The 11,114-nt window shown below is 37.3% G+C and overlaps 1 long non-coding RNA gene across 3 annotated transcripts in view; it reads left to right on the top strand.

The window, feature by feature from the left end:
- The window catches only part of LOC145996920 (uncharacterized), a 32,295-nt gene extending 21,415 nt beyond the window's left edge, over positions 1-10,880 (top strand). For 2 of the 3 annotated variants that reach the window (XR_014442830.1, XR_014442829.1), the window contains exon 4: positions 10,613-10,880. This is a non-coding gene — a long non-coding RNA (uncharacterized LOC145996920). The remainder of the gene's footprint in view (positions 1-10,612) is intronic. The other variant, XR_014442831.1, reaches the window with a different exon arrangement.
- Positions 10,881-11,114: the final 234 nt, after the last annotated feature.

Raw genomic sequence — 11,114 nt, forward strand, 5'->3', positions numbered from 1 at the left:
TTAAAAGGCGCCCCATAATTTTCGGGACTAGGACGAGAGAACAGGAACCGCACACGCAATGACACTCTTGCGTGTATATTCTTCAAAATGCAATCCTTGTGCTTCAATAAACTGTATGCAACGCTCATGCAGCTTGTGAAAACAATTCTGGAAGTCTTTGACGGGAATAGTATTGAGATACTCGGTCGAAGCTCTTTGAACGTCCGCAACAGCATCAAGCTGGACTGGATCCCTGTCAGCTGCAATTTCAATTTCGGGAAAAGGAAGTAGTCAGGAGGAGAGAGATCAGGAGAATAGGGAGGATGATGAAGCAGAAAATCCTCTTGGAGGCTAAAAATTGATGGACAACCAAAGACGGGTTACTTGGGGCATTGCCAATCAAACGTGACCATATGCCCTGTTGACGGCATTGTGGGCGTATCCGTCAAATTCGTGCCAACAAACTCTTCACAATCTCAAGGCAGAACTCCCTGGTGACCGTTTGTCCATCGGGAACAATTTCTCTACGAATGATACCCATGGAGTCGAAGAACATCTTAGCATCGTCTTCATACGGGACTTCTGCAGGCGAACTTTCTTGGGTTTTGGGGACCCTAGCCTCTTTCACACCGAACTTTAGTACTTTTTTAACGGCTCATATTAGAAAAACCAAGTTTCGTCACCGGCGATGCAGGGCTAGACTCATGGGGGCCCCGGGGCAGGCTACTTAAGTGGGTCCCCGAGTTACTAGTGGCTGGATCTACAAATACAAAAACTGCTTAATTTTAGCATATGGGGTTGTAAACTAATATAATTCTCTTGATTATGATTAAAGAGATGTTTATTTTGTTGGGAACCAATAAAATAGATAATGTCGAATACAATACATTCTTCACTCATTAACAAGTTAACATTGATTCATTACAATGTTTACAATAGTGATTAAATTAATTTTCATTTACAACTTTAGTCTTAAGACTTAAATGATTTCTATCTTAATTTCCTGTCTGCAATAGCATCGATTACTTTGTTAAGACTGATTCTTTTTGCTCTGTCATTTTCAATGAAATTAAAGCCAGACTGCTATGGCGTTTCCGACTCATAGTACTGTATAAATAGGTTGTTATAATTATTTTCAATTTAGAAAACGATGTCTCTGCCCTAGGCTCAACTTGACGGGGACAAGGGAAGGCATTTAACCGCAAAAAGTTTCAGATTTATAAAACTTATAGTTAATAGTACTTTTGTGAACCTCCTGGAACCTGAGGAGAAAGTTACGAGTAATTTTTATCGTTTTGCAAATGTAACAGTTAATTATCAAAATAGTGCTGGATGATATTTTTATGGACTTCAAAACTTTTTGATTATGGCACCCCCCACGAGTACGTACGTACACACGAGTGACCTAACACGCCACTATAATCTGCCTCCAGCGAATCAGTCTACCAAAATCCATTAGTCTTCCTGCCATTCGGGGGCCCGTTATCTCGACCCCGGGGCCTCTCCTCGGCTGCCCCAACCTAGTTACGCACCTGATGCGACGATACTTTTCAGGAAATTGGAATCCTTTTCCGCAGCTGTAATCAGGTCTCGTCAATGTTGAACCCTTTGGTTTTTTTTGCTCATTTCCGACTTGGTGATCTAGGGCGGTGTCGCATGTGTTACTGTAACTTTTAAGAGGATCGTTCCCCAACGTTCAAATTTACAAGTAAGAGAGAGAAAACATCAGGGTATTTGGAGAAGGGGTGTTTTCCCAAATCATGCAATATGTACTACATCAGTTCGGAAAATTATGGGGCACACTGTGTATATTCATATGCACATGTAAATTAATTAATATTGCATTATTAGTATGTACACGAATGGATAAAATACGGTATACGAATAGAGATAATATACAACACGAATTCATTATATCTCTCTTCTGTAGCTAAGATCGCCAAAATTTGTATAAAAAACAACTGTCTTGGCAAGGAAATTAATGTCAAGAAGAAAGAATTGAATATCTATTCAATTACAAAAAAGCATTTTAGTTTCAGATAACGAAAAGTTAATATTTGTGAATATTATTAGTACAAGTAGTAGTGCGTATTAATCTTGTTTGGTACTGTCATTCGAAGTTGTATGATACAAATCTAATCGTGGCCTTCGCCTAAGTTCGGTGGAAATAGAGCAAATGCTGAACAAGTATAATTTCATTATTTAATTTTAGTACTTGGTAAATCATCCGCGGGGGTTCAGATCCCCTGAATTTCCCATAAATAACCGACCTTCATTGAAAGGTTCAAGGAACAAGACATCTTCTATCTACCCGTCCAAAATAGCGAGAAATATTCAATTTCGGGTCTAAACTCTTGTCGCTAGGAGAATAATGCTTGCCAGTCTCTCATCAATGGACATCCTGGGAATAAAAGCTTCTGGAGCATTGTGCTGATCACATCTACACTATTGCTGAGATCGTAAATTTATAGAATTCTACTTCCACGTCCGCATATGTGCCTTCACGTTACGGTGTAATGCACATGAGAGCCTTAACCTTCGAAACAAAAGTAACAATGTAATTAGTGACACGTTAAAATGAATATTATCAGTGGGCTGCCCAGGGAGATTTAGGGAAATTACTAAAGAAGAAGTCAATCGTTACCAGTTACCATTTCTTCCAAAAGGTGTTCATTGTCATTACGGTTACTTTAGAACGAAACGTTATGTGTTCGTGCACTTTGAAATTAACGCGTTCATTTGTCTTACCACATAAACATATGAACTGTACATACAGGCAGGGGTAGAAAAATACAGGGTGCCCAGTAGTCGCCATGGCGCATGAAAGTTTTCATTTGCCGTCCGAATTTTCAAATTCAGTTCTATTTTTTTTAAATTTTGAGTTCCCATGTGGAAATCTCCATTACTTTTTTTTTAAATAACGAGTACATATATATGTTTTTAAAATTGTATATGTGTTTTCTGCAGCATTAAATCAGAATAAGAAAGATGCCATTATAAACTTGTGCACTGTTGTTAGCCGAATTTGAAAATATGCAGAGATATGGCGGAGACGACCATATATTAGAATGTATTGCATAACTATTCATGCTGTTACTGGTAGAACCTCCTTCAGGAGGGTACTTGGGTGCAAGAATTAATTACTTTTAATCAAATCTTGTATTAATTCATAAGTTATATGTTTTAAGATCACATTTTCGAATGTGTATCTTTATCTTAGATTTATGGCTTTCATAGCCCGTATTTGCAAATTCTGACTAATGAGAATAATGGACTGATCGGATACTCTCCCAATATCGGATACCCTCGTTTCTCGGATCTTGGGTGCTGCCATCTGTAGCAATTCACTGAACTATGTCCCTCGATTGCCGCCATTGCTCCATTGTGAGTGGGAACGCTGCACGAACGAGGAAAAAAGAAATTTTCGGTTTCTAAGTTTTTGGAAGCATTTCATCATCAAAGGTTTTCACATTGAAGGGAAGGAGAAACTATAGCTTACTTCTATTTCATAGAAAGATGGAACAATAGAGTATGTTGAAATGCTAGCCCTATTCGGGTAAATGTCTTTGTTTGATATTAAGGTTATATATCCTACGAGGTCGCGTTCGGCCTAATATCGGATAGGGAGGCCTGCTAAATATCAGATAATCGATATCCTTCAGTGGGCACATGAATTATGTGCTGCTAGTGACAATTGGGAGACATATGTATGTGATTTCTGTAAAGCATAACAAGTCATTCAATGTTCTTTTGTAGTAATCATACTTTTGTACTAAACATACTTTTGTACTAATCATACTTTTGTGATCCTTTTTATTTTTGAACATTTGCAAACCTCCAGCAAAATAAATAATAGGTTGCTTCTATCATGAGATGTAATTTTATATCACATATAATGTTAATATATATATTATACAGGGTGTCATTTTAATGGCGCCCACGGACCACAGATTCGTATAGAGGAGATCAAAACAAACAACTTTTCTCAGTAACATTTTTCTCGTTGGTGCGTCGATTCGACGCTATAGCCGTTCAAAAAATACCGTTTTGCCGCCTGGATGCTGGCAACCCAACCCAACATTTGATCGTATCTGTGACGTCATTTCCCGCGGCGAAACTGCGCACGGTAGGGTTGCAAGGAACACACAAATTACCTTAAAAAGGACAAACTACCAACCACATTATTAGCTGTAAAACGAAGCGAGAAACGCCTCCAGTAGACCGAACATCATAGCCTACCAGCCAGAAGATCAGCAGTCATCTCAGGGGAAGGGGGAAGTGAACCAAGTATATGAGAAATTGTAAAGAACTTATTCAAAATGAAGTGTCAATATCGGATTTTGTCTCAGCGTACATGTCAAATATCAACAACAATAAATTTTATTTGACTTACAACTTACATGTGGCTGTTTACGCCCATCTACATGTCAAATATTTGCAAATCTCGTTGCAAGGTTGATATTTACAGGTTTGAGTCCAGATCCCTTGAGGTACTTTTGTGCTGATAACGGAAGTATCCGAGGTTCACGATCTTACATTACGGCTAAAACACGTACAACCACAGTAACAATCTAATGATGAATCAGTAGCGAATATACTGTCCTGTTTACAGCTGCAAACTATTACATGTGTATCCGGTTCATAGATAAACACGGTCGTCGGAGAGCTTGTATTACTACTACTTATATCCCTGTATTTTCAACCATTCTTGCCGCTTGCCTCATAATGCCCTGAATATACATTATATTATGTGTTGCTTACCTTTGGAATTCTGAGTTCTTTCATTTCTATTTTGTCATCTGATCAGTGTGTCACAGACAACTAGTATCAGAAGGACGAAGTAGATAGACTAAGTTGTAGATGCCAACTTGGTAACTAGATTTGCAAATATTTGACATATAAGCTGAGACACTTGAATTCTATTTTCTTTCTACCATTTTTCGTATCGTTTGTTTACTTCCTGTTAGGTTACAGAACGTGTTTTCTCATTTTGTTGTACGGTACATAATGTGGCTGAATTAAGCTATGTCATTTTTCACAGAATATGCATATTCCTGACAACCCTGGAACGCATCGCTTCACGACGGGATATGACGTCACAAATGCAATCAAATGTTGTGTGTGGTTGCCAGCATTCAGGCGGCAAAACGGGCTTTTTTGAACGACTGTAGCGCCGAAACGATGCTGCAACGAGAAAAACGTTACTAAGAAAAGTGGTTTGTTTTGATGTCCTCTATACGTTTCCGTGGTCCGTGGGCGCCATTAAAATGACACCCTGTATAATGTTAAATTCCTATCCGATATTAGGCATACCCACTATCCGATATTCGGACGGCTTTTTTCCATTCCTCAAATTTGCATTGTTTTTAATTTTTGTACTGAACAACAAAGAATTGAACAATAAGGGAGATAAACACATAACAAGGCAAAAGGTAAGATTCCAATAGTTCATATTACCAAAAATTACGCATTTCTGTTCATTTTCGTGGGTTAATTATGGTGATTTAAAAAAGGATCCGATATTATGCAGGTTTACCCTACTAAGAAAAAAATACGTAGAAATTTTCAGCGAAAAATGCAGGACTAGAAGAACCCGGGTCTCTGGCATACATTGCCATTTCTAGTACCTATATCTCCTGTGTGTGCCTAATCTACAATAAGAAAAAGTTTTTTTCGCAAAATTGAGGATAACGGTTATTTGACAAATTTTAAAAACCTGAAAATTAAGAATTATGTTTTAAACCTTCCTGCCTGCACCATACTAAAATTTCATCACGCTCGGACAAGCCGTTTTTGATTTATAGAATTTGAAAATGAGCAAACTTTTGCAAATGTAAAATAAAAATTAAAATAAAAGGTCTTGTTATAATTGGTTAGCATAGATAAACGCAGAATTGAATAAGCTAAATTTTCATGTAAATTAGTAGGTCTACTGGTTAATTTGTAATTGGAGTCCAAATTCGAATATCTATAATTTTTTAATCCGACAGTAAGTCTTCTTGATTTGAGAGAGTTTGTCTGCAAAAAACATTTACTTTTAAATACAAATCTCTAATTTTGTTGGATTATTGTAATTCAAAAATGCGCTGGAACAAACAATTTTTCTGCATTTCTTGTGATAGAGCGTAGTGTTCCTTAGATAATCTGAATCGAAGCTTTACTATTTTCCGTTCCTTGTAAGAACGAAGTCACTGTAAACAACCCTATTGGTTGGTCGAATGACAGCTCTGCAAGAATCTTTGCGAGTTGGAATATAGTGCACGTGGAGAATCCATACCATTGAACGTAGCTGCCATGTTGAAATTATAGAGCCGTATATAATGTTTGATTGATTGATTTGCTTAATTTTACTTCGCTTTTTGGGCCAGTTTTGGCTAATTTGCGAAGAAAGGGATGAGTGATCACATGATGAAATTGATGAATGGACACTCACAAAGAGCACCCATGCCCAGGCCGGGATTCGAACCCGGGACCTCTGGCGTCGTAGCGCGATGTGCAAACCACTCCGACACGTAGGCCGGCCGCGCATTTTCTTTTTCCAGTCAACTTGTGAATGCGGTTTCATTTCTTGCTCTCTGATTGGCTGTTGGAAAGTTACGGTGCTGTGATTGTGAGAATATTTTGTTTGCGCTGTACGTTAGGTTAGGTTAGGTAAGGTAAGGTTAGATTAGATTACAAAGCAGCAAATTTGCGCTAAAATAGGAAATAACACATTCTCACAATCACAGCACCGTAACTTTCTAACTGCCAATCAGAGAGCAAGAAATGAAACCGCATTCATAGGTTGACTGGAAAAAGAAAATTCGCAGGCCGGCCCTTATATTATGAACTGTACAGCTAAGGTCTATATATATTCATGCGCAAAATAACAATACAACTAAAAATAAAATAACTATTTCTCAGAAGTTACGTGATGTTGTTTATATCAACTTCGTTCTTATAGTGAATCGAGAATAGTCAAATCTGCCATGAAGACAGTCTGGTTGATATGAACTAACGCCTTACACTATTTCAATTGAAGATGTATTTGATGTTTAAAGAAACACAATAGTAAATTTAGATTGAAAAGTTCTCTAACTTATAATTTGGCCCATAGATGGTAGCAGAGGATTATATTAAATATTTTTTCATCACAAAACTTTGTGAAAGTATGCAAACGTTCAAGTGCATGTAATAATCTTTTGTTTCTATTTGTGTAGTCTTAAGAAAATAATAAAATATAACCTAAGCATATTTTTTAAATGTAAATGTTTAGTACACTTTCAACTGCTCCAACTGTAAAAGTTGTTATTATATATGAAAGAGAAAGAACAGTAGCTTCCTTGTATGTACGTAGCTATTTCTTTCGGTTTCTGTAAGCCGAAGAACCATCAGGAATTTCAATAATTGTAAAGACATTTTATAAATACGAACTTGCGGTAAATATTCTGAAGAAAACAGTGCTAAAAATACACCACTATCAAATTTGCTTCCAATTTTGGTGAATTTTCCATTATGACCGCTTTGCATACCTATGCGCAACTTGCAATAACATTGTGGACAACATTCCTTGGTGTCACATGTAAAAAAAAATAGATTTTAGATTAATTATTACAGACAAAATTACCTTTCTTTAGAGATAAGTTTCATTGTTGTAGCACCAAACCTCAAAGGCTAATTTTCTCCATACAACTCTGAAAGGAGGTTCCTTTGGCGTCCTGTAGATGGTGCTATCCCGATTCTCATTTTGTGTTGTAAGTAGACAAAAGTCACGGATGAACTGTGTTATTTCATGGTTCAAGGTCATCTGGTCCCTCTTTCCTCTGGGCCCGGTTTGTTGGGCGATAAACCATTGCCTCCTATGATCCTTCCAGCCTCGGAGCTTTCGTCGTCACAAATACCTTTCTCTGTGCTGGCTGAAAAGTTTCGCCTTGCCTTGAATTTCGAATATACTAATTAAGAAAGAAGGATGCGCGGTGGTTCAGTCGTTGGGGCTTCAGACTACCACGCGGGAGACCCGGTTCGATTCCTTGAGTGGTCATATCGGGAAAAGTTTTCTATCGGTGTTCCTGCATAAGGGGTCTGTGACTCACCCACTTTCACATCAGGGGGTGCCTAAGGGAAGCCTTGGGTGAGTAAATTCGCCCGCTGATCACATCACTCCCATTATGTTCCGAGCTCGAGAATGACTGACGCCCTAACTGCATACTCTATGGTACGTACCTTCATGCAAACGAAACTATTTTTCCCCAGGGAGAATTATTTTCTAGCCGGACAAATAACATATTTTTTCTGACGATTACCCAGAGGGGGTAATAAATGTGTACTTCTATATTGTGCTTTATTTTGAGTTATTTGAAAAGGTAATAACATTTATTTTTACTTTTCACGTAAAAGCATAACGAACCAAGATACATTTTTCCCGACTCATTTTCCTCTCGTTGCCCTCGCTGGAGACATTAATGTGTCATTTTGTGTACAAATAAAATATTTTTGTTTTGTTATTTATCGCATAAATCAATCACTCTCTTACGTTTAAATTTTGTGTTATTTATTTATTTTTTGCTATTATGTGAGCTCCTCAGCATATCTATCTTCCCTTGTTTGTAGCTGGATTTGTAGCGAACAAAATTATAGAAATCATGCGTTGCTTCAAATGCAAGGCACAAATGTCTACCTTATCCTGTAGTTCGGCACGTATAGACCTAATTTATAAAAGTAAGAGAAAAATCGAATGATAATCTATCGTTCCGTTTTTTTGTTGATTCGTGGACCATTCGTCGAAAATGTTGTTCCTCTGTTACCCAGAGTGTTTTTAAAGCCAATCATGAAAGAACATTTTGTTCGCTACAAATCCAGCTAAAAGCAAGGAAAGATAGCTGCATTCCTACGAGCTCAAATAAAATCAGAAAATAAATATTACCGGTTTTCAGAAAGTGCAATGTCTTGTTTTGTTCCACGAAAAATGGTTATTTTGAAGGTGTAAGGGAACTTATCTTCAGATTCTTCATTCTAATTGCGTTGAAATTCATTGCTTCTTCAATGACAGTGTTTGAAGCACCGATATAATAAAGTCACAATCTTCTCAATCATGCTTTAAAAGCGTCTTGGTAGGAACAGACCGGTCGGATATCAACGCCATTTGGAGAGTAGCAGCAGAAATTGCAAGATCTTGCAATCACATACGAACTGACTGGTAACGTGGGGCTATGGAAATACACAGATGTTTCGTCAGAAGGCCACAAGATGGTGCTAAGTGTTTCTACTTCAAAAACGAAAGGACTGGGAAAAGAAAATGTTTGTTATTTTGAGGTAATAGGAAATAAATACAAAAAAAAAATCAAAGTAATAAATAGTATTTTGTAACTGTAATGCTATGGATCAGCACTGCTGGTCTTGCTGTCAGGAATGCACGTGCTTGTGATTCAATATTTTATTAACAGCTATAACATACAAAGCCTATCTAAAAAGAGTAAAAATAAGATTTTTAAGGTTTTCTAAGCTTCAGAATAAAATAAAACATAGCATAATATATATATAATTTTGAAGTGGGTCCAGAATAGGGATGATAGTTCATATCATATTCATAATTAATTATAATTTGTATGCGATTTCATTGCACAATGAATTTTTACTTTTGTAACATCTGAAGTTTCCTAAATATACGAGATAATTTTTTTTAACTTCTATCTTACAATTTTCTACCCCCCCCCCCCATATATCTACATTATGTGTTACGGATAGGTTGATAACAATGTAAATTGTTATAGACTCCTATCGACGGACGGGAACAGGAGCATATGGACACATGAGATGCACAAGTATTGCTGAGCAAATTGTCCATGAATATTTTCAATCATTTTTTCATACTATTTGTTTTTAAGAAATTGATTGTACGTAATAGAGGTTGTCATCAGCTTGTTGGCACATTGTTCTAAGGCTTGAAGCTCTCACTGCGTGAAACAAAGAGAATAAACATGGTAGTGGACAATTTGCTTCGTAATACTTATGCATCTTCTATATAAGGCTAGAATGAGAACGCGAGAGATGGTTAGATTGGTGGTACCCTCTAGTGGAGGAAGTCGTAAATTCACAATGGCTGTAGTGTTGCATAAGGTAAGTAATAAATTCGATATGCGTAGTAATTGAGTTTAAGAACCAAATACAGTGGGGTGCATAAGTATTTCCAAGCAAATTGTCGACTACCATGTTCATTCTCTTTCTTTTAAGCAACGAGAGCTTCAGAAGTTGAAACTACACGCCAAACCAACTGCGGACAACTTTCGCAGCCTAATACACGAGGGAAGCAAGAGAAAAATCAATTAATATAGTCGTGGACAAATTGTCAAGCAATACTTATGCCCCATTGTACAATATAGTGTGCCATTAAACACGCATGTTGTCATTAAGAATACAAAAAGGTACATTTAAGTGTTCAACATGAATATTTTTCTCCAAAGGAATTCTGAATTGGAACCTAGAACAAGCCTTACTATTTCACACAGTCCATCCCTAGATCATGGCGTTTCGATTTTCGTAATCTGATATTTACCAAAGTTGCACTTTGCTGATGTTACCAGTAGATTAATCACCTCAGGATCTGTAGACTGAGAGTACTTGAAACAGTGTTTAGTGAAGACATTGTACTTTTCAGGTACTATATATACTTCTTTCGCAGATGCCGATGGCTGTACTCAGAAGTCTTGTTGGATAAGATCTATCGATTCTGAGGACCTGGCAACTGTTGTCGCAACCCAATTTGGCATGGAGGCCTTCGATCGCATGCGCTTCTGTTTGGCATGTGTTCAAGAGGGCAACTTTGAGTTTTGATTAAATTGTTAATTCTTTCGTAATATATATATATATATATATATAAATTGTATTCTGACACATAACAATAAAGTTAATAGTTTATAATTTCAGACCTGGTGCTATAAATTAAATATTGATATGCGTACATGAGAACAGCGGTGGTGGAGTCGCTAGGGCGCCTGACTACACTACCCCCGCAACCCCTAAATGTGCTTTCATGGCACGGTGCTACATGCACAGGGAACTTTACATTTACCTTACTTTCGACGTGACCTTCGGCGGCATCTTGCGCTCTAGCTTGTGAGTTCCACACTTTTACCTATTGTAAATATATGTGTAATAAA

Source organism: Lepisma saccharinum, chromosome 13, assembly GCF_977018435.1.
Source record: "Lepisma saccharinum chromosome 13, izLepSacc3.1, whole genome shotgun sequence".
NCBI lineage: Eukaryota > Metazoa > Arthropoda > Insecta > Zygentoma > Lepismatidae > Lepisma > Lepisma saccharinum.